This window comes from Octopus sinensis, linkage group LG5 (assembly GCF_006345805.1).
Source record: "Octopus sinensis linkage group LG5, ASM634580v1, whole genome shotgun sequence".
Taxonomy (NCBI): Eukaryota; Metazoa; Mollusca; class Cephalopoda; order Octopoda; family Octopodidae; genus Octopus; species Octopus sinensis.
This window is the reverse complement of record NC_043001.1, coordinates 48,088,204-48,114,241: the sequence shown is the minus strand read 5'-3', so window position 1 is coordinate 48,114,241 and position 26,038 is coordinate 48,088,204.

Below are 26,038 nucleotides of genomic sequence, written 5' to 3'. Positions count from 1 at the left end.
GGTCTAGAAATTGAAATCACGGTCTTGCAATCATGAGTGCAGCACCTTAACCACTAAGTTCTGCGCCCTCCCCATATATAGGATACATATAATGTATGAGTTTGTATTTGTGTGCATGAGTGTGTTGGAGTTCTACGGGCTTCTGTTCAGTTTTCGTTTTCCAAACATCATTCACAAAAAATTGGTCGACTCGAGTATCTAAATAGAAGTCACGTGCCCAAGTTGTTACGCTGCGGGTCAGAATCCAAAACCATGTGGTTGCAAAATGAATACATTAACCATACACCCATGTCTGCATCCCGAATACATTTTCTGTTCTTTCTTTTTTGTAATCTGAAGACTAGTAGACTAGTACAATCGCTAGTTAAGGTTCTTTACACTGTTAGTTGAAATTCGACCAAGGTCATTTTGACATGTATAAAATAAAGTAATATTCAAGATTTAAGGTGTTTATAATTGTTTGTATCTCTCCATCAAATCTGAGATCTTGCTCCTGTGTTAGAAATCAAAACCTGTTACCATAACGGCTGCGCGACGGCAGAATCGCTAGGAAGCCCATCAAAATGCTTAGTGGCATTTCGTCCGTCTTTGTGATCTGAGTTCAAATTCCACCGACGTCGGCTTTGCCTTTCATCCTTTCGGTATCGATAAAATTAGTACCAGTTGAGCACTGGGGTAGATGTAATTGACTTAACCCCTTCCCCGAAATTGCTGCCTATGCCAAATTTTGTGGCCAATATTTGTTACCATAAGAATGGTAAATTGTTTTAATCGTTGGAGACTGAAATCAATTGCTTTTGGGTGCTTAATTACAGAACGTATACTTCCTGATTTCAATTCCTATCGATACCAACTTCAACATGTAGAGCGATAAAATAGACACTAGCATCAGTCAATAGCTAAGATAAAACTTAATCGAGTATAAACTTCCAAATATTAGTGAAAATCATTATTTGTCACATTGTGTGTGTGTGTCTGTGAGTGTGTGTCTGTGAGTGTGTGTGTGTATGTATATCTATATATATATATACATATATATAGGTGTGAGTGGACAAACGAGAGAAACCGGCAACCAACACATTGGTGAGAAGTTGCCTATATTATTATATCAAAAGCATTTGATTCGAAAGTGTCGTAAGCTATATATAAGTATATATATATGTATATATATATATAGCTGTCCGGCAGGCCGCGCTTCTACATATTTACTAAAGCCGCTTAGTGTTTCCAAAATATGGAGAACATTCCTACACCATCTAACAATGACAACAATAAACACCACTATAGACCCGAAACCAACACATACGGGATCAGATCTAGAAAATACTCACCCAGGATCAAGCGCCTTGAGGCCTTGGAAGTAGATCTTCCGGGCATCATTCCTAGGCTAAAGTACCGTAAGTCCTCTTGCTCATTCCAGCGTAGGCTCCGTACCGACTTTAGACTAATATAAAATTCTAACAATTCCCCTAATCGTCTCAGACAAGTCAAAACACCTTATATAAGATGGAAACCCATACTTATAACAGACTATTAGAAGACAACATTACACAGAACTATAGGCGTGCTTATCTCATACATGCAACAACATCAACAGCGAAACCAAAGATTTAGACAACGTCTTGGATATATCAGACAGGGTAGGAATTTTAGCCAAAAGGAACGTCTTCATCGCTATCAAAGACAATAAACCAAATTTGCCTCTAAACCCTTGAGCAACCTGGCTAAATCCGAGATCGGTTTGGCGAGAACACATATCCTGAGAAACATCTACAATGACATAAGGAGAACAATCAACCTCTTCCTATGGTGCAACACCAATGAGGTGATTACATGGTTTAATCCCTATAAGGTTAGCGGCAAAGCAAGGTTCACCCAGTTCAACATAGTTTTTTTTGCCTTTCTATATCGAAAGGGTTATTGGTCAAGGTACTTTCCTTCGCTGATGGTGCTGTTTAATAAAGGTTCGACTTGGGTCAAGCTAACCAATCCCGTTGGCTTTTGCGACGTAGCGATAGGCGTTTACGACAGCGCTAATGTATGCGATGGGGGTGTACGACAAACCCTAGATAGGCTTAGGGAGGATCTAATTAGCACCTTCAGCTCCATGAGACTGAAAATTCCAATCTGACTTCTTAGATATTACGCGGACTACTTAGACATCACGTTCGCCTTGGGTTCTGGCACATACAGGCTCTACTGCAAGCCAGACGAGAGGCTGACATATATCAACACAGCCACCTGCCACCCGCTCATCGTGTTCAGAAACTGAAGGATGTCAGCAAGTGGATCTCGAATCTGTCCTCTAGCCAAGAAATTTTCGACACAACATTCTCCCACTATAAGGAGGCCCTAGCTGCTAGCGGGTTTACACGCCGCGCACTAACATCCGCAGAAGGAAGCACCACCGAGATATCGTTTGATTTGCCCCCCCCACCCTTATCTCTCAGAGTAAAAATGTATGTAGGTAGGATATTCCTTAGACTAGTAGATAAGCCCTTTACACAATCACATAGGTACAGACGCCTATTCAACAGACATAACCTAAGAGTCTCTTTTAGCAGCACCCCTAATATAAAGACTATTTTAGCTTAGTCTACCCTTAGTCTACGAGCAGAGGCAGGCTGCTCATGCATTAACCGGTGATGGCCAGTGGGATGCTGATGCGAAATCAAGGGGGTCATATACGAGGCTGAGGTTGTATCTGACCCTAATGCCAGCAGCAGCTGCAACTTTTCCAGCATCTGCGGCACTAGTAGGAATAGCAGTAATAATTGCAATGGCAGTAACTTTAGCAGCAGCACGATCGTTACTGTTAATGGTAAAAATGATAACAATAATAATACGAACACCAACAACAACAACCACTACTATAGCGCCGATAACAGCTCCAACAACCACACTGGTTATAACAGCACCAACGGAGACACCAACAGCAACAACCACAACAGCCCCAACACCAACTCCACTGCCAATGATGTCCCTTACACCAGTATTAACGACGCCAACATCAGCACCAACACTTGCAGCAGCTACACTAACAACAGCTGTAGTAGCAGCGTCAACATCAACAGAAGTAGCAACGCTAACAGCAGCATTCGAAAATACATCGGCTGTTCCGGAAACACCTTCAAGCGGTGCCTCTCCGGCCACAAATCCTCGTTTAGGATCCCGGAGAGACGTTATTCCATGTCCTTAGCCAGCCACGTGTGGCGCCTGAAGTACGAAGGACTCCTCATATTATCACATGGCAAATCCTACATGAACGTGAGCGAACGTTACAAGCTGTGTATAGCAGAACGGGCGAGGATATTTAAGAACTCCCTCGATCCAGGAAGCATCTTAAATTCCAGGACGGAAGTCTTAGGACCCTACTTACACTTCTAACGATTACTACTAAAAGCCTAGGACCCGCAAGCTGACTGGGTGGATTCTGGATAGTTGTCTATAGGAAACAATCTCTTGCACTTGAACTTTCTTTGTCTGTATGTTCAAAAACTAGCTACGAGGCATTTTCTCTTCCATTTTGAAGAGAGGTTATAGACTAAGCGTTTTATGGACGAGGAAGCCTGGGTAGCCCTATGAACCGGCCTAGCTATCTTTCTCTAAATATTTTACAGCACTTTCTCTTTCGGATTTATGATTTACTGGATATATATATATATATATTTATATATATATATATATATATATATATATATATATATATATATTATATATATATATATATATATATATATATGTTTGACGGGTTTTCACAAATTCCCCAAGGCATTGGTCAGCCCGGCACTATAGTATCAGGTCGTCAAGTATGAAATTTGTAGTAAAGTATATGGTAAACTTTCACAGCAGTTCATTTTGCGCTTTATAAAGTGTTTATAAATAGTTTTTTGCTATTTTTGTTCAGAGATGGATAAGTCAGAAATTCGTTCAGTTTTGAAATATGAGTTCTTTCTTGGAAATACAGCATCACAATTCGGAATATTAATGGAGTATTTCAAATTGGTTTGCAAAATTTCGTTCTGGTAACTTTCACCTCACAAATGAGCTACACGGTCGACCAGAAACAAGGTGGATAATGACGAATTGAAAGCCATCGTCGAGTCAGATCCATCTCAAAGTGCCCGTAAATTATCGTTGTTGTTTGGTGTTAGCAAGCAAATAATATTGACTCACCTAGTTCAAATCGGTAAAATGAAAACGTTGAATAAGTGGGATTCACATGAACTCAATGAAAATCAGAAATAGCAACGTTTGGAAGCCTGCATTATGCTACTTTCTCGTCACAAAAATGAATCATTTTTGAATCGAATTGTAACATGTGATGAGAAATGGATCCAATATAACAGTCATAGATGTTCAGCACAAAGGTTGGACGAGAACGAGCCACCAAAACACAGTCCAAAAAAACAAAATTCATTAAAAGAAGTTGATGGTGTGTGTTCGGTGGTCTGGAGCAGGTGTGGCCCATTATGATGGTGCAGAAATTTAAAACAGCCTAGATTAGTCAACAGATCCACTCCTATTTTATTGCAAAACAACGCCAGACCACACATCGAGAAAATGACATTGGCGAAACTACAGGAGTTGGAGTTGGAAGTTCTCCATCATCCACCATATTCATATGATCTTGCTCCCAATGACCACCACATCTTCCAGAGTTTGGATAATTTTTGATAGGAAAACAATTTTAATTCCGGCGATGATGTAAAACAGGCCTTCCAAGATTTTTATGACTTAGATTGCCAGGCTTTTATAGTTCCGGGCTTTGACAAGCTACCGCTGAAATGACAAAAGTGTATTGCCCATATGGGTGCATACTTTGATGAATAAAAATTATTCCTTGTATTTATAAAACATCGGCAATTTTTTTTTTCATTTTTACAAATTTTCATACTTGACGCCCTAATACAAAACGCTTGTCTATGATACCACGCAGTAGAACTGAACTCGAAACAAGTTAACTAAGTGAACACCTCTCACTCAATTTTGTCGGGCGATAACTATATTTATATTCTTTGCCAATTGATTATTTTTCGTAAGTTATTCATAAACCTCTGTACCCTTTAAATTTGGATGGGTTTACTAAAAAGATTCGTTTATCATTTCTAGAAGGTCATGTAGTCGCATGAAGCCTTCCTCGCTGACTTAAAGGACACAAGGTAGTTCCTATTTGTGAAAGTACTTTGGCAAGATTTTGTAAAGCTTAAATTTTGCATGCCAAAGCATTAATTTATCCCGTACTTGCTCATACCTTCGTATTGTTAGCTCACTCGTATCATTTCATAACGTCTCATAATTCTCCCCAGTTTTGGTCATATTGCGTTGTTTGATATTTTTTTTTATGTTTTAGCAGGGCTATACACACACACACACACACACACACACACACACACACACACACATATATATATATACAGGTTGTACCAAAAAATTTGACATCCTTTCATCACCTAATTTCGTCGAAATTGTCTCAAATTTAAGCAGGATGTCTAGAATTCAATACATGATATTTCGTATGTTTTTCTTTTCAGGATTAGACATGCCGTTTACTGCAACAGAAAAAGCGTTTTGTGTATTGTGGTACGCCCAAACTCAGTCAAATGTAAATGTGCAACGTGTATTTGTTAGAAGATTTCACAAACAAGCGCCAACAAGGAAGCAGATTTGGACGTGGCATAGGAAGCTTCAAGGGGAAATCTGTTTGTGACGGAAAAAGGATCTGGACGGCCAGAAGTTTCAGAAGAGAAGGTGAACCATCTTCGGGAGACGTTTAGTCGTAGTCCAAAGAAATCTGTGCGAGAAGCAAGCCTGGAAACCAGGATCCCCAAGTCAACTGTTTGGCGCGCCATAAGAAAACGCTTGCGGCTGACCCCCTACAAGCTTCAGCTTGTGAAGACATTAAAGCCGGTTGACAAGCAAAAGCGAAAAGATATGCAAAAAAAAACTTGAAGATGACGACTTTGAAAACTTCTTGTTTTCAGCGACGAGGCCACATTGCATAAGAATCGCAAAGTGAACAAGCAAAATGTTCGCATTGGGGGCGATGAAAATGCACTTGACACAATTGAACACGAAAGGGAGTCACCAAAAGTGAATGTCTTCTGTGTGTGTGTGTTGTGTGCGTGGTGGTGGTGGTGTGTGTGTGTGTTTGTGTGTGTGTGTATGTGTGTGTGTATGAGTGTGTGTAAATGTGTATTTGTGTTTGTCTCCATATCCGTTTGGCAGTAGGTTTTTAATTGTTTATATGCTTGGAACTTTGCATTTATGTGAATGGTTCTATAACACAACACGTGTTAGTTCGATCATTGCCCAGCAAACCATCACGAAATTGACTGAAAGTCCTAAATGAGAATCACCTATATGTGTGTGTGTGTGTGTGTGTGTGTGTGTGTGTGTGTGTGTATGTATGTATGTGTATATATATATGTATATATATATAATTATATTTATTTACGCATATCTGAACCATAATTAGTTAGTATCAAATTCTGTCAGATCATGTATTTGCAAAATTATATATAGTTCTCCGACGTGCTTGCCATAGCATCTCTCCAGAAGCGTTTGTTTTTCAGTAAGGAATTAAAAGAACACACATTAAGAAAAAAGAAAATCAATCTACTTTTTATCAGTCAATACCAAGGTAGCAGCTTGAGGAAGGTATGTAATTTGAACTTTACTGCTGTAACGGATGCCAAAAGCAATCCACAATAGGATAAAGAAATTCTCTGTAAACACTCCGTATGTAGCCGTCTGCGGGAGGTTTAATATATTGGTACTGTTTCTAAATTATCTTATTATAGAATAGAAATTAGACTGTTTGCAATGTCCGTGCGTAGCAGTGGTAGAAATACTAGTTAGTTAGTAATCTATAGGTGGTGCCTATTTGGCTGCTTTTCTGAATGTAAATGGCCGTCTTATCCGAGAAAGAAAAAAAAAATACTACTGGTCGATTCAAAATGTATTTGGTGATTACATTTGATTTATATCGGCTGTTGTGTGGTATTTTCTAGCATATTGCTTCTTGCTAATCATTGCTCTGATATCATGCGAAAATCTTGCATTTATTTCGTGTCTTTAAACGAATGCTGACTGGCTTAACTGACTTACAAGAAATTTGCAAACGAATGCTGGTAATATACTAAACACATCAAATATGACTTAAGTGTACGTGTAGAGCTGTGTTCAAAGAATAACTGAATGTCTTTTGAATCAAACATTACATGTAAAAAAACAGAAAGGTAATTTTGTTGATGCGTTTGAACTTGTTTATAATAAGAAGATATCTAACAGAGTGGTGTATCTTTCCATTTCACCATATGGACAGTTGCACATCGGAAGAAATCGATAAATACTTTGGTGTTTAATCTCTGATTTTTATGCTTTCACTTCAACCTGTGAATCTAATTTGAAGTGTTAATAAATTAGTGCAAACACAAAATCGATCATACATTAATAAGTAGTATCATGTCTCGCATTCTTCTCTTCGCTAACGATTCTCTTTTCCTGTCTGTCTGTCCGTCTGCCCGCCTGCCTCTCCCTCTCTGTCACCCGCTCTCTCTCTCTGTCACCTCCTCTGTCACCCCTTTCTCTCTCTCTCTCACCCCTCTCTCTTTCTCTCTTAGTCTGTCTCTCTTCATTTGTCCGAAGGTGTTGCGAAACTATGTCTTGTCCTTATTTTTGTCAATCTTGAAGAGAAATTAATTAGTTAATTTGCAACTACTTTTTTAAAACATATTCTAAGGCTCGAAGTTCTATCGTAAACTTTCATTCCCTTTGAATTCTCAGACATAAGAATCAGGCCGAATGATTCCATATGCAATCAAGACGGGACAATTTATATCTTACAACTTCCGGATCTGGGGGACTACTAGAAGCCGCTGTTGATTTTTCTGTCGTTGCTGTTGTTGCTTTCGTTGTCATTGTCTTTATCGTCTTCTTCTTCTTCCAATCAGGACTCACGCCATTAGCCACAAAGAATAATCTCTAATTCGATCCTACTCTAAGCTACTAAAAATGCGTGCAGCAACTTGAAGATTCACCCACCACACGCGATAGACTGGCGGATGCACGAGCGCGAAAGCTACGTTGTTATCCTCATTCTGTAAAGGGTGGGTTTTAACGGGTGGAGAGCTGAACCATCCTGGGGTACAGAGGATTCGCAGTGTAGACTAGGGTCTGAAAGTTTATCACACCATGGTTCCTCTGCTTTGTGGTAGAAGTGGGAAGAAAGAGTGAGAGAAAGTTGTGGTGAAAGAGTACAGCGGATTTCACCACCCTCCCCCGCCGGAGTCTCGTGGAGCTTAAGCGTTTTTGCTCAATAAACACTCACAATGCCTAGTCTGGGAATCGAAACCGCGTTCTTACGACCGCGAGTCCGCTGCCCTAACCACTGGGCCATTGCGCCTCCACCGTTGCTGTTGTTGCTTTCGTTGTCATTGTCGTTGTTGTCGTTGTTGTTTGTGTCGTTGTTGTTGTTGATGGTGTTGTTGCTACTGTCATTAGTACTGCCGTTGTGGTGGTGGTGATGATGGTGGGGTTGGTCGTTGTTGTTGTATTCAGTAATCATTTAGCATTGATATTATTGATGTCATTTCTAAATTTGTATTTTTGCTGTCGCCATTGTTTTTGCATTCCATTCGTGTTGATATCTGTTCAGTTTTGATTGTTTTCTCTTCAAACTGTACATCTAGGACCGATTTGGCCAAGATGCCCATCCCATTATTTTGTTTCAAAAAAGGTTGGTGTGATTTCTTCCTTAGTTCGTAGAGTTATAAGTGTTTGTTTAACCCAAGATCAGCCTTGATCAAATATATCCCTGATCAAAAGTATGTACGAGTAACATTATCTCTTGTGCCCTTTCTTGATTTCCAGTAATAGGGGAAGATTTAGGAAGTACAGACTATTATTTCTAGCAGGTAGCGCGATTGCATAGAGTGGCTCTCAATGCTCGTAATTATTTCACGCCAGGCCAGCCATATGATCACAAGCATTTCTCTTGTAAGCATCGTCATTTTAAAGACTTTATCTAGGATTACATTTTCTAGTGTTTGTTTTGTTTTTGTTTTTTTGTTCTTTACTTAGTTTAGATAAGATCGTGTCATTTAAAAGAGATTCGACTGCTCTTTCAGCAGATCAGTCAACCATGTAGGTGCATTTTCTTGGTAGCACAAGTTAATGTCGTCATATCTCACCAAACGCCCGAACAGAAAAATAGTAGTTTTTTTGTTCACATCTCTACCAACGACAGAAATATCTACTCTCATCCAAGGTGTTGGAACAATAGCCTGACCGCACTTGAATGAGAGTTTTAAATATAAATGATATAACATTTCTAATGATTTCATACCGAATCACCTGTCCATGATAGCAAGCCACTCTCACTGAATATTACTTTTTACTCTTTTACTTGTTTCAGCCATTTGACTGCGGCCATGCTGGAGCACTGCCTTTAGTTGAGCAAATCGACCTCCAGAATTTATTCTTTGTAACCCCAGTACTTATTCTATCAGTCTTTTTTGCCGAACCGCTAAGTTACGGGGACGTAAACACACCAGCATCGTTTGTCAAGCGATGTTGGGGGGACAAAGACAGGCACACAAACATATACACACACATACATATATATGCCGGGTGTCTTTCAGTTTCCGTCTACCAAATCCACTCACAAGGCTTTGGTCGGACCGAGGTTATAGTAGAAGACACTTGCCCAAGGTGCCACACAGTGGGAATGAACCCGGAACCCTGTGGTTGGTAAGCAAGCTACTTACCAATCAGCCACTCCTGCGCCTAGGATGTTATTATTACTAGTATTATTTTAGGAATCTCCATTAATTCAAGGTCCCTGGATGCCGTATATTTTCATAAGATCCTTTTTTAAAGTACGTGCGCATGAAAATGTATTTTTTGTTTTTCTGTTTATCCTCTTCTAATATTGTTTTCTGTATCAATGGTTGGTATTTGCAGTTATATTGAATCTCTTCGGCAAACCTTCTGTTCTGTGAGTGCATGATTATTTGTGTTGTGGTTGTGATACGATGTATTCTCAGAAATTTTCAAAATATGAACTGTGAAGTGTACTTGCTGGGTGGAAATGATTGCGTAACTGATGATTATTAGTATCCAGCCAACTGAATCTGTTTACAAATAAGCTTCATGCTACTTGTTAGAATGCTACTTCAATTTTTAAGTAACGTATGTACACCAAATTTTGTATGAAGCTCAAGAAAAAGAAATAGTGGTTATGAATATATCTGGAAACGTTAAACTGCTGATTTCCTGGGGATGTGTCTGCTTTCTTTAAAAACTTCCTTTAACTAACCAATAAACTATCATATTACAGACCATTTGAACCCTTTAACAGTAAGTTTATTATCAAACCGTCTTTATCCATAACACTATTATTTACCTTCAACATTCAACTGACATTATTGTAACAAATGTGCAGACGTAAAAATCATGTAATAATGGATGACTTCAATCTCCATCAGATTTCAACCACTGACTCTTTCGGAAATATACTTCATAGCCACTGTTTTCAGCAATATATTAAGATATCGATTCATTTCGCAGGTCATATCCTTGAATTACAATTTCTCGACCTACAGACAACATTATTTCCGCTACTTCAGCTTATGATTCCAATATCAGTGATCACTATTTAATACGAACGGATTTAAATTTTCCAAAGATGAGAACAGAATTCAAATTAATTACTTTTCGCTGATGGAAGTTATTAAACATTTCGTCTTTTCTATGTTTGGAAGAAAACTTATGCTTATATAATGATCAGTTTTTAAAACAGCAATTTCTCTATATAATTCTAAGCTATCCAACTTAATCATCATTCCGTTGCCTGAACTCACGCATTTTGTTAATCTAAAGTCATATTCGCCATGGTATAAACTGTGAAAGTATTGAAGCAAGCGAGTGGCAGAGTTGACTTTTGGTAGCTCTGGTAGTAGCTAAATGGTCCTCCGTAAACGTAATATACCTTCAGCTTCAGTAAACACACGTTTGTAAAGTGGCCGCCCTGTGCGACCCGTATATCTTGTACCCCTCACGCTGCGCTATTGCTTACCAAGCTAAACTCATGGAGTGTAGGCTAGAATCTCATTCACATAAACCTCAGAATTCTGATGAAAGAGAAATAAAATAGACAACGAAGGTCGAGGCGCTCGTTTACTGAGTTACATATATATACCACACAGATGCTCCGTCATGGAAATTATCCGTTAAAAGTACTCTACATAAAAGGAATTCAATAATACTGCCCTATTATAAAAAAAATAGTGGATCGTGCTAATGTATTCGGTGATTATTTTAATTAGCAAAATCCTAACCTTCCTCACAATCAATGTAACATCGTAACGAGTCCACAAATTAGCAAATGAATTATTGTACATATCCGATTTTGAAGCTGTCACAAAGAATGAATGAAATCAGCCAACTCTTACGCCAACACATGAGAAACCTAAATCTTCGTAGCTGTTTATACGTTACGGGAAAAGCTTTGCGCCCACCGCTCATTACAAAATTAGCAAATGTATAGCTATCAACATGATGTTTATCGGAGCTTCTGAAACGCGTATTAATCACTCGTTCTCTTCTTAAAAAGCTTGAAATCAACAAAAGATCAAATTAAATAATTATCGATCGGTATCTTTTACCGCAAAAGTTAATTCAAAAGCTGGTTTCAGACTGTAGCTGTTCATTTCACATCAGTCAAAATTTAGGAGTAGTTTCTCAATAGAATTAGCGTGTGTAAATCATACAAGGATCTTGAACAAGTACCTGACAATGACAAAATGTCAACTGTAATTTTCCTCCATTTAAACATGATATTTGACACAGCTCGTAATAACATCCTCATGCATCACCTTTAATCACATGTTGGTTCGAGTAATATGGTATTTAGTTTGTTCCTTTCTCATCCGTCCCAATGACATCATGTTGGGGCGTATTGATTCCTCTAATGGAAATGAGATCGTACTTGACTTCTGTATATGATCGGTTTCGGTACTATTTATTCTCCACACCATGTTTAAATAATCTCAGATACGAGCGCTTAAACGCCAGATATACGCAGATGATACGAGTTATAAATGTTCTTTTAAATCTCCTGCATACATTGCTATGCCTCTATTCTCCAGCCTGTATGAACCGCATTCTAGATTGGTCATATTCAACAACATGATAATAAACACAAAGAGAAGCGAATGGGTCTTGTCTGATTTGTGTCGTTCTATATATATACAGCAAATATCAACAACAAAAATATTTACTAGCTTGTAACCTGTTTTCAATTTGAATAAATTTTCTCTCTTCAAAATTTTGCTATATTTCTTCTATCTAAACCACTCGATTCTTGTCTAAGTTACTTAATTCCTGTTTTCTAATTCACTCAATTCATTGTGTTTATAAGGAATCGTTCTTTCCTCTTATTATTTGACAGTGTTCCGGCTGGACTTGTCTGTTCATTATTTTCTATTACTACATCCCTTTTGGCTAATAGTGTTTATTACTTCGATATTCTATTGTGTTGTCATCCATGCTAATGTTATATTTAATGTTTTATTGTAGTGGAATTGTGTTATGCTACATTCCATTAGTATTTATCTTTTTACTTTTATGTTCAGCAAAATGTTATTAGAACATTTCGTATGATTGATAATGTGGTATATTTATTTGCAGGCGAATCTTGTTATTGTACTGTCGCCAAATTTGTTAAGTCGATTCATCATATTACCTGAGTGGTTTTAGTTTACAATAAAGGCGGTTTAATAACTCCCAAAGTATTCGGAAATGGTAACGTATTTCCCATGATGTAAGTAGCTACTATTTCTCTCGTACTTGAAGACAACAAGGTCAAATCCTTGAGTGAATGAAGATCAAACGGCCTGCAATAAATTAACACAAAACCGCTTTCGCACAGGGGAACAATAGCATTAGCAATATTTTAGAAATTTATGTCAATTAGTTGTCAAAGTGCCTGCATTCTTTCGTTAACATATTAAATATCTGAAAACAAATGTTGAATATATAATAATATATATATATATATATATATAATATAATATATATATAATGATAAATACCAAAGTGAGTTAGTTATATACAGTAGCGGTAACACAATCGTGACGTATTTTTTGCCATTTCAATATGGCTACCCTAAGGTGGGATGCTACTGTAGTTTTAGCCCAGGGGACACACTCCTCCAGCTGGCCATAGACACACATCTGTGTCCTGTCAGTATTTGCAAAGGGAAGTCATCCTTCCCGTCTTCAACTTATGATACACACGGACTCGAGTTTCGAGGTATTGACCTCTCGTCAGCGTGTGACAATCATAGTTGTCGCCGAGAATTAGATTTCCTTCACAAATACTTATACTTTTTCCAGCGTCCACTGTCGCTGATATTGAAAAAGTGAAATCAAACAATGATAAATATCAAAGTGAGTTATATACAGTAGCGGTAACAAATCGTGACGTATGGCCAGCTGGAGAGTGTGTCCTCCTGGGGCTAAAAACTACAGTAGCATCCACCTTAGGGGTTAGCCATTTGAAATGGCAAAAAAATACGTCACGATGTGTTACCGCTACTGTATATAACTCACTTTGATATTTATCATTGTTTGATTTCACTTTTTCAATATCAGCGACAGTGGACGCTGGAAAAAGTATAAGTATTTGTGAAGGAAATCTAATTCTCGGCGACAACTATGATTGTCACACGCTGACGAGAGGTCAATACCTCGAAACTCGAGTCCGTGTGTATCATAAGTTGAAGACGGGAAGGATGACTTCCCTTTGCAAATACTGACAGGACACAGATAGTGTGTCTATGGCCAGCTGGAGGAGTGTGTCCTCCTGGGGCTAAAAACTACAGTAGCATCCACCCTTAGGGGTTAGCCATATTGAAATGGCAAAAATAGGTCACTATATAATATATATATATACATACGTACACCGACATGACAAAAGTAAATAGACACCCTGATAATCATTATGATTTATTTAAATCTGAAATTATACATTCAAATCATTTATTAATTATTATAATGTGAATATTTAATATTTAGTAGACATGCACTTTGCATTTTTCAATGCAAGGACCATATTACCCATATTACTGATCAGATGGCGAATATTTTTTTGCGGAATCTCGCGTCAAGTTTCATGCAGTAATCTCAAAAGATCTGGCTTTGAAGATGCTTTCTTGTTCTTTTTGTGAAGTGTCCTGTCCATTATTCCCCAGAGGTGTTCAATAGGGTTATATTAAGTGACATGTTTGGCCATGGAAGCTTTTTAATGTCATTCTCTTCCAAGAAATCTTGGGCCACTTTTAGCTGTGTGACATGTAGCCCATCTTCCATAAATAAAGCATCTTCTTTAATCATTTCACCACTTGAGAAGATTGGAACGAGTGCTTTCTGCAACATGGACACATATTTATATGATTTTATGTTTTCCTCACACTCAACCAACTCTGATCAACCATTGCTCCAAATTGCTCCCCAGGTCATCACAGAATAGCTGCCATATTTCATTGTTGACTGCAATATTTTCACATCAAATAAATTTTTAATCACAGAGTCTTCAAACCCACACTCGACCACTGTCAGGAAATACAGCAAATCTGGACTCATCAGAAAATATAACAGTGTCCCAAAATGCTAGAGGCCTCTCCACCATCTCACTGTCCCAATCTTTTCAGACAATTCCAGGGCTTCTTTTGTACATAGCATGATTAAACAGTCACATATAGAACCTGAAACATAAAAATGTCAATTAATAAAAAATATAAACTCTTACAAGTTGGAATAGACATAAAATGATGTTTTATGTGTGTCTATTTTTTTCTGTTATGTCTGTGGTTATATATGTATATATATATATATATATATATATGTGTGTGTGTGTGTGTAGGGAGGGAGAGAGAAAGCAATATGAACAAGGATGGAGTGATCATATCTTTAATTGATGATTATACCACATATTACTGGAGATTATTTCTATTATGTCAGAATATTTAGATATAAAATGGTACAAAATACCAGTGAAACCATTTTATCCGAGAATTTATGCTAAACACAATGTTATCAAGGTAAACCAAAACAGATTAAACTGAAAGTGAACTGAAATAATATCTATAATACATGAACGCATACAAAAAGAATGTTAAGAAGAAATATAACATTCTTCGAAAATCCAGTTAGTGTTTAAACTTATGATAACGAAAGTATAAAAGATAAACATTGAAATTCTACGTCACGACATTTAGTTATCTTGCTATATATTTATTTATATATATGCTAAACAAATGAGGAATGTTATGCTTGTTAGAAGATTATAAAGAAAGCAATCATAATTAAGGCGTTATTCACTATTGAACTATTTAAATGCTTTTCAATATTTATGGGAATATTTCGCTATAAGACTGGGTCAAAAATTATATAATTTTAATGTTGAAGCAATTGTATAATACATTTCTTCTAGGCAAAGATCGCATTAAAATTACCAGCATTGTACGATGGAGCGTAACTAATAATAGACCAAATTATATCGTAGTCAGTCTCCGGTCTTTCAAATCACAGATGCATTTACTAAGATTCGTAGAATTAAATTTTCTTGTAGACTAAAATGAAGAAGAATGGTTATCTAATGCAGATTTCCAAATTATAGCAGAACAACTGATGTAATAATACGTACGATCTCCTACAATTGCCGTACTTTGATATACTATATACTTCTATAAACATTGATTTTCTAAAGGACGTAAGTTTGTTCTTGAACTTACGCAGGCTTTTATTCACTTGCATGTAGTACACATTGTTAAAAGACTTAGTACTAACTCTACTCTCAGAATTGTTTGTTAAACCAGGATAATTAGCAATATTATAATCAATATCATTAGTATGTTATCTAAAAGGTACTATCAATTTCACCTTCACCTAAAATATAAAAAAACTAATTCAGGAAAATTATAATTATAGTTTGTTTCATAATTGACAATAGAATTTATCATGTTTTTAGGATGATTGGAATTTTTTCCTTCACATAACTTAAGCATTCATTCGTTTTATGATATTGTTAGTGTTGTCCTGTACATAAATCTAGAGAGACATCAAAGACGTTAACCTCACTATAATAATTTTCTACGAAAAGAGACAGACTGAGGTGCTTAAAATCTTCAAAAAGTGTTTTCCGTGACCTTTCAAGATTAACCTTACTAGATCTGTGGATAGGGAATAGAGCATAATCCCTATACAATCCACTTCCTAATTCAGGAAATTCTCTATATGCACAGTTGAGAATATAAACGCCCACTAAATCAGTTACTTGTGCTGAGTAGCTGAACTCCATATTAAAGTCGAAATTATCAGGTTTATCAGCTTTGGTTCTGTGCTTTCCGTCGAATTCTGTTACGGTTTTTCTAACCGTTAGTATTATATCAACTTCATGTTTAGATAATTCAGAATTCTTCATCGCGAAAATTAAGACCTTATTAAGTAGTATAGGGTTGATAGATGAGTAATAATTTCGATAAACCTAATTGAATGAATTTAGCACGCTTTTTATCCATAATATCAATGAACCAATCAAATACATACAAGGGATTAGACACTAAACATAAATAATATTTTGTCTAAGCTTAGGAATATACTTCTCAATACTTAATTTACCATTCTTATCAATATCCAATTTACAGGGGCAAATTAGCCTAACTTGCAGATTGATATTAAAATTAAGTTTATGGTCCTTTGCGTTTATTCTAGGGTATTTGGGAGTGTAAGTTTCAATCCAGTCTTCTACTTGTAAATCTTCAACTACTTCCTTCACAATTAATTTAATGTTAAATAAATTTTCCCCAGATATTATTTTATAATCTTCCATAATTTCTGGTAATATTAAATGTGATTTTAGCCTAGAGGAAATTTATTATATAATTATTTCAAAATTAAAAATATTAAAATGTAGAACCAGTCTTATGCTGAAATGTTTCCATAAATATAGGAAAGCATTTAAAGATTTCAACAGTAAATATCGCCATAATAATAATTGGCTTTCCTATGGTATAACAAGCATAATTTTCGTAATTTGTTTATTTGTTTAACACGCACGCACGCACACACACACACACGCATACACACACACAAACACACACACACACGCACGCATGCACACGCACACACACACACACACACCCGCACACACACACACATGTAGGCAGGTAGATAACTAAATGTGCTGAGAAAGAAACTCTATGTTTATTTTTTTATTCTTTTGTTATCTACTGACGTCATCATAAGTTTAAATACTAAACGGGTTTTTGTTGGATTGCTATATTTCTTCCTAACATTCGTTTTGCATGCGTTCATGTATTATACATATTATTTCAGTTCACTTCCAATTTAATCTGTTCTGGTTTACCTTGATAACATTGTGTTTAGCATAAATTTTCGGATATAATGGTTTCACTGTCATTTTGTCCGTTTTTGTATATCTGAATATTCTGACATAATAGAAATAATCACCGGTAATGTATGGTATAATCATTAATTAAAGATACGACTTTCTCCATTCAATTTCATGTTATACACCCCGGATTAATTATCATGCACAAGGAATTAACTTAGATGTTAATTCTATTTGAACGTATTGCTATCTGATTGTTCGATGTAGTTAACCAAGTTCGCTTAATAGTGGGTACTTTCCAGATATATGCCTGGATTTATTAATCCCTTTTATCTCTGGTTATGTATATATATGTATATATATATATATATATATATATATATATATATATATATAATATATATATATATATATTATATATATGTATATATATATATATATATATATATATATATATATATATATATGTATGTATGTATGTATATATATATATATATATACATACATACTTGTATATGTATGTATATATATATATATATATATATATATATATACTTACTTACAAACTGAGCAAAAGATATACATACGCCGCTATATGTATATCTACATCCAAAAAGGAGAATAAGAACGTAACACACGACAATAAAAGCATACAGACAGATAGACGATACAAATATGGACAGGAAAAACTAGGACGAAACATTTGTGGCATTCTTTCATCAGCTAAGCTTCCAATTATTATTATAGTTTCAGCCTATTACACGTAAGACTGTTCAAAATTGGTAGGCACAAAAATTCTAAGCAAGCGAATATATGCGAAAACACAGTCAATAAAATGAAAAAACGGAGAAAATGTTACACAATTACAAATAAAAACAAGAACAACAACAGGTGTCTTTCGACTAATAAAGATAAGTCTAATTTAGCTGGCGTAAGCCTCCTACCTATTTCTTTTCCTCCCACAAGATCGGTGTTCGGCCAAGCATGATCTTTCTTTCTTGGCTTGACTGCCGCCCGGACAACATATTTTCCTGTCTCCTGACTTTCATTTCTGTTTGTGCCTTAAGGCTTCCACTTTCACGCCAGCTCAATTTAACTTGTCCTTATTAGTCGAATGACACCTGTTATTCTTGTTGTTTATATTTGTAATAGTGTAACATTTTCTCCGTTTTCTCGTTTTTTTGTCTGTGTTGTCGCACATATTCGCTTGCATTCTTCCCCAAAATTTAATGCACTTAGCTTAGATTTTTGGGGCCTACCAATTTTAAACAGTCTCAACTGTAACAAGCCGAAACTGTAATGATGATTGGAAGCTTGACTGATGAAAGAATACCACGAATTATCCGTCCTGGTCTTTCCTGTCCGTCTGTGTATCGTCTATCTGTCCTCTGTCCGTATGCTTTTATTGTCGTCCGTTACGTTCTTATTCTGTTTTTGGATTTATATATATATATATATATATAATATATATATATATACAAACACACACATATATATATATATGTATTATGATGTATTTATGAAGTATGTATGTGTGCGTGTTTGTGGGAGCGTATATATGTATGTGCTCACATATGTATGTTGTAAGTATGTATGTATGTACGTATGTATGTATGTATGTATGTATGTATGTATGTATGTATGTATGTATGTATGTATGCCTGTATGTATTCAGTAATCATGAACCGAAGACAAGGCTTACTTACCAGTATTTAAAAATTCACTATTCTTCTTGGGGCACAGGAACTGATTCCCACATAGGCAGAGGGTCTGATTCATAAGACATGTCCTGTAGTCGTGAGCAAGAAATTAAGCGCCATCTGGTGTTGTGGTTTTTGGGGGCCCTATGCTATTCGTATAAATACCTCTAACTGGCCGAGGCAGGTCGTTTCAATGGTGAATGGTATGTTGCATTGAAGTGCAGAAGTGACCGCGAAATATCAATATCTGCCGCTCTCTTTCATTTCCGGTGTGATTTCGTTTTGCCTAGCTTTAAGTGATGCTGTGTTTATAAACGCAATGTCTCTTTAAAGGAGTTCATCTCTGGACGTCCTACCGTAGCATCACAGCGTTTAACTACGCACATACATTGTATCCCATATTAATAAAGTATATACACACATACACACGCACATACACATATAAACACATTTATACTGTGTTAAATTAATTATAACCGTTTGAATACCAGCTCTATGCAAAACTTTGAAACAATGGAATGAAAGCAAAACTAAAGACATCGTTTTCACGTTACCAATATTGATTGTAATAAATCGGTTTTAATGATGTATATCAGTATTGGTTGTTATGACTTTGGCTAGGCTGTGCCTGTAATGAAGCGTCTTACATTTAATTATAATGAGCCAACTCAGTTGTAGTGGTAATATACCTCAGTAGAAGTGCTTGTATTTATACGCTTAAGCAATGCTTACGTTACATATCAATGGTTCTAATAACAGGTAAGCTCAGTGACAGTTGTAATCAGGCAGCTAAATCGTGTTTGTAATTATAGTGTATATCTTTGTATATTTTTAATCTATGAACTAATTAGTAGTAAATCTTTCTGTTAAATTAGTTATACGACGTTCACAAATGTATTGCTGGTCATCCCTATATTTATACCAATAATTATACTTTTAGCGTGCACTCTAGTGTGCGACTAATGAAATTGATTTCTGTGGTTCAAATGGGACACATATTCTACGTACAATTTTGACTGCATCGAAGTAGTTCAATGGTGATGTCATGACATTTAGCAGGTGCTGGAATAGAGCAGCTCACTCAGGGTTTTAAAGGAAAGCATCAGCAGTGTTTTGCCACATTAAAAAGGGACTTGTTAAGATTTTGTGGTTGTGTGCTTAAGAAGCTTTGTTGACAGCCATGTAGCCTTAGATTCACTCTGACTGCATGACACCTTGAGTAAGACACTTCTGCTATAGCTCCGGTCCGAGAAACTCCTTGGGGGTAGATTTGGTAGAGGGGGACTGAAAGACACCAGTCGTATATAAATATATATAGGGATATATGTGTGTGTCTGTGTATGTATATGTATGTGCGTGTATTTAAATTCGTGTTGCATTTGACTTCTACTACCGGCTGACAACCGGGTTTTGGTTTGCTTAAAATGCAGCGGTTCGGCAAGGGAAACCCACAGAATAAGCCAGGCTAATAAGAAAATTAGTACTAGGGTCGATTTGTTCGACTAATCTCTCTAAGTCAGTACCCCAACATGGCCATAGTTCAGTGATTGAAGCAAGTAAATGATAAAAGGTGACCGCGTTAGAGTAACCCTTCTTTCTCTCATAGAAACATTACGGTTTATCGATATTAATACATGCGCGTAAGGCTGCGAGCTGGCAGAATCATTAGCACGGTGGGCGAAATGCTTAGCGGCATTTCATTTGCTTTTACTTTCTAAGTTAAATTTCCGCCAAGGTCGAATTTGCCTCTTATCCTTTCAGGGTCGATAAAATAAGTACCAGTCAAGTAATGGGGTCGATGTTATCGACTATCCACCTCCCACAAAATTTCAGGCTCTGTGCTTTTATAGAAAATGATATTAGTATATACGAGTAAATATATTTGCTTTGTAGATTACACATATAACCTGTACACATCACATATGAACAGAAATTGGGAATATTTCTTTGTTTTACTTTTCTCTCGTTCCAAACATACGCTAAAATATAACTTAAGGCGTGTTTAAAATATTTTGACCGAAGCATTACTATTAATGTTGATAACATTCATCAGTTGAGTCACGCGAACAAGTTGTGAAGAAGAAAGAAAGGGAAAACTATTTGTCTCTTGTACTTAACTTGTTTAAAATGTTATCATGTTAAAGAGAAAAATGCAATCGTGTGTTATATTTGACTAGACTAAAACGTATGAATTTCTTCAATGTAGGGCAGAAGTTACAAGGAAATTAATACTATTAAAGATGGTGACACAAAATAAACAAAATACATAACATATGAACGAAGGTGAATTTTGCGACTTCCTTAGACCTTGCTAAACAGTTGAAAATGATGGCGTTATCCTCTGTGAAATGTATGTTAAAAGAGGACATTAGATACAATTAGCAGGGTTGATTAGTATAGAACAGCTTTATATCATTGATGTACGTAGGTGAAACACAGCGCTATTTTTTCTAAAATGTCTTGTTTCATCTGCTGATATTTTTGTTTTATACTATCTCTTGTTTCGTTATCGATTACGTAACAAACCTCTTCAATAAAAATTACATGAACTCTAGCCGAACTTTAATCAATGAGTGTATAATCGCTCTCCCCACTGCGGTAGTAACTTTGATAGTACTTAAGCAATAATAATTGACCAGTGCATCTTACAATATCCCGTTTTCTCAACAACTCCACAGTATTAAACGAAGGTAATTAATTTCCTAATTTATCCGCTTTTGTAACTACATATGGGTCATATTTTATATCCAGGTATCTGAATCAGTGTAGTATTAAATATCCTAGCCATAATGTGATGTAAACGATATTACTAAACTATGCAGAGGAAGTGCATGATAGATTTATTACGAGATATAATAAGATTTATTGTGTGATAACGTCATAGTTTAAATGAATTTCGAAAGAGATTATTGGTGTCATTGAACGAAGATGCAATGATATGGCATTTATTATTTCGAAACCAGCCTGAATGATTGGATGATGAGCAACTGTAAATATTATATCACATAGGAGTGTGATAGTAGATGACATATTATGCAGGGTGCTGGATTTATTGATGTCACTTTACACTCCAAATTGAAGTCGTACTGGAGTTGAATTGAAATTTTCTCCATCTAGAATCGATATGCAAGTTATTTCTTCAATAAATAAGTGGTCATGTAGTATCACTGTATGACATCATGTAATATAAGAGCCTTCCACTTTTACTGCTTATTTCTGCGCACGAATTGAGAGAGGTATTACCGTGATGATCTAAATAATATCAAGGTACAGACAACTACTAAGAAATCCTCCAAGGAATTCGTCCATTGAGCATGTGCTTTACAGAAGTAACTTTCTAACTAGTCTAACTTTCTAACTGGGCTTGATCCGAATACGCGGAACATTTTACAATTAACTTCTCGCGTTGACAAATTCTTTGTAAGTAGAATTTCATATAATGAAATCGTGCGAATGGTGCTCACATATGTATGTATGTATGTATGTATGTATGTATGTATGTATGTATGTATGTATGTATATGTATGTATGTATGTATGTATGTATGTATGTATGTACGTACGTACGTACCTACGTATGTATGTATGTATGTATGTATGTATGTATGTATGTATGTATGTATGTATGTATGTATGTATAGGTGTATGTGCATTTATGTGTGTCATCATTCAGTTTTATCTCAAGATTTCTTACCAATAGAGAAAGAGCTGGTTTCCAATGTTCCTTCAATTGAATTTCAACAGCATCTAGAGGGTATTTTTGCATGTATGTGAATACATGTGCAGATTTTTATGTTCTGTTTTATGCATGTATTCTCTTGCATACAGTTGTGTGCCTAGACATGCGTATATATACGTAAATGATAAAGTTTTAGAAATTTTTACAGTTTCAGGGTTGGCTCGGATCCGCTTATTCCTTTCTGGTTTTGAGAAACTTAATTTCTCAAGATTGGTACATATGCAGTGTATTACATATACCAGTGCCCCAATAATAACACACATAAACCTGAACTTGTAACCTGGGTAGAGTTACTGAAGATTTATCAATAGTTCAACGTAGGTATTTTCTGTTTCATTGATCTTTAGCTTCATGTTAATATCTGCTGGACAACTGGTTTCTACTACTGCACACAATTTGTCTATGTATGTATGTATATATGTATGTAGGTGTGTGTATGCCTGCGTGTGTGTGCGTATGTATGTACGTACGTAGGCACGCATGTACACATGCATGTATGTATTTATCTATGGGTGTATATGATTGTGTATGTTTGTTTTTAGGTATTTCTGTGTATATCTGTTGCTGATATACGTCGACGAAAGATGTAAACGTTTGCCTGAAAATCAGTGCTTTCAACAAAAATAACCTATGTTTCATTTGTTCCGCCCAGTTAGACAATCCTAACCCACTCTCGCAATCGGAAATGCAATGGACCAATGATTGGTTCATTAAAAACATGTAATCGACGATACCATTGCGATAGAGAAAAACAGATAATAAAATAATTATATAATAAAAACACCACCAGATTCTTTAGACCAGCGACCAAAATACCGGTCTTACAAAATCGATATGTTTAAAATAATCCGTTAACACTAACTCTGTAGACGTCATAACAAGGACTACCTCACAATAGATCGTTCTATATGTGTTAATCAGCAGCGATACTATGACGTAATCAAATGACCTGACCCGACAGTGATAGAGTTTTAATATCTATTTAAATACACATAACTTACACTGTTGATATCCTACGGAAACTCGTGAACGTTACAATGACAGATTTCTCTCTGCTGCAAAGCAAGGACTTTTTTTTCTCTCTGTTTACTCAAACACTCACTTCTGTCGACCGATTATTATTATTCGACCCGGTTTCGATTTCCGATTGACGTTAATTCCATTAAAGTTTTGGTGTTGCATAGCAATGCAGTTATGAAGTCGTTTCGGTTTCGATCAATCTGGGCGATATTTTGAGCAAATGTCTTCTACCACGGCCGAGACCTGACAAATATTATGCGATTTGAATTTAGTGGACGCAAATTCTGCAAAAGCCCGTCGCACACACACACACACACACACACACACAACACACACACACACACACTGATAAATTCACACATAGTCATGCATGGGCGCATATATCTGTGTGTTCATGAAGGCGGCGAAATCTAGAGTATTAGAATGTGGGAAAAGAATGCCTCGCAGTTCTTATCTTCTGCAGTGTGAATTCAAATACTGCAGAGTTCACCTTTCATTTCTTTGGGATCGATAGAAAAAAATTAATAGTGAAGGAAGTTGAATTAGCGTAATTGTTAGAGCGTCGAACCGAATGCTCTACGATATCAGTTCTGATCTGCACATTCTGAGCTCAAATCCCGCCCGGTCACTAATAAATAAATAAATAAATAAATAAATAAATAAATAAATAAGGCGTAGGAGTGGCTGTGTGGTAAGTAGCTTGCTTACGAACCACATGGTTTCGGGTTCAGTCCCACTGCGTGGCACCTTGGGTAGGTGTCTTCTACTATAGCCTCGGGCCGACCAAAGCATTATGAGTGGATTTGGTTGACGGAAACTGAAAGAAGCCCGTCATATATATGTATGTGCATGTTTGTGTGTCCCCCCCAACATCGCTTGACAACCGATGCTGGTGTGTTTACGTCCCCGTAACTTAGCGGTTCGGCAAAAAGAGACAGATAAAATAAGTACTAGACTTACAAAGAATAAGTCCTGGGGTCGATTTGATTGACTGAAGGCGGTGCTCCAGCATGGCCACAGTCACATGACTGAAACAAGTAAAAGAGTAAAAGAGTAAATAAATAAAATAATGGTGACATTTCTGTCAAAAATTGCTGGGGCTCTAAAGGTGATGTAGGCAATGGAAGACTAATTAATATTATATTATTTTTGCTTCAATCGGAAGAGTGGCTGCAATCACCACCACTTGTGCATATGTGCATGTGTGTATGCGTGCTTGTGTGTGTGTGCGTGTATGTATGTGTGTATGTATATATGTGTATGTGTGGGGTGTATGTGTGTGTGTTTATATATATATACCTGTATAAATGTCGATGTGCCGCGTTATGCACGTTAAAGTCATTTCATAAACAGTTATCAATAAAATAAATCATAGATTCGAAACAAGTTGCGTGTATAGAAGGATATATCTACATCTGGACATACACCTCCTCATACCTGAATGCTTTTGTTTATACCAATGCCGCGTTAACTTGACGCTGGGTGGTATGTCGCACCTAATAGGTTTTTTTTATCAGCTTAGAGGATTCAACTAATGGGAGGTAAACTGCTTTGCCCAAGGACACAATGTTTCTCTCAGACAAGCAATCGAAACAACAACCTTTTAATCAAGAGTCCACTTACCTAACCACACGTTTTTCGCATTGCAAAATGTAACTGGGCTCAAATCCTTGATGAGAAGAATAGTCACAGTCCATTGAAAGTAACCAGTAAAAGCAGAAATATAGTGAGGATTATAATATTACATTCATCCTTCTCTTACAACACCAATACATCTATCGAAATTTTCTGCCTCATCAAAAGATACAATTTACTCAATGTTCCAGATCAGTGTTTATCTTAAGGAGGTGGAACCTGTGAGATTGAAGAAATTTTAGAAAGTATAATTGGCCGTCAGTTGCGATAGAGTACGACTTGGTATAATGATTTCGTTATCTGTCATGTGTCTATATAGTCGCGGGAAACGCTCTTGACTCTCTGATCCTTGACATAGTGGAACAACGAATATGTGACAACTGGAAAAAAACAGCTGCACTGGCACATGACTACTTCTCATTACATCTGTAAAATAAATGTCTTCCTGAAGTGCTTAACGTGTTGCCAGGTCCAGAAATCGGATCCATGAGTTTTTGATCATGAGCGGAACATCCTAATAGCTAACA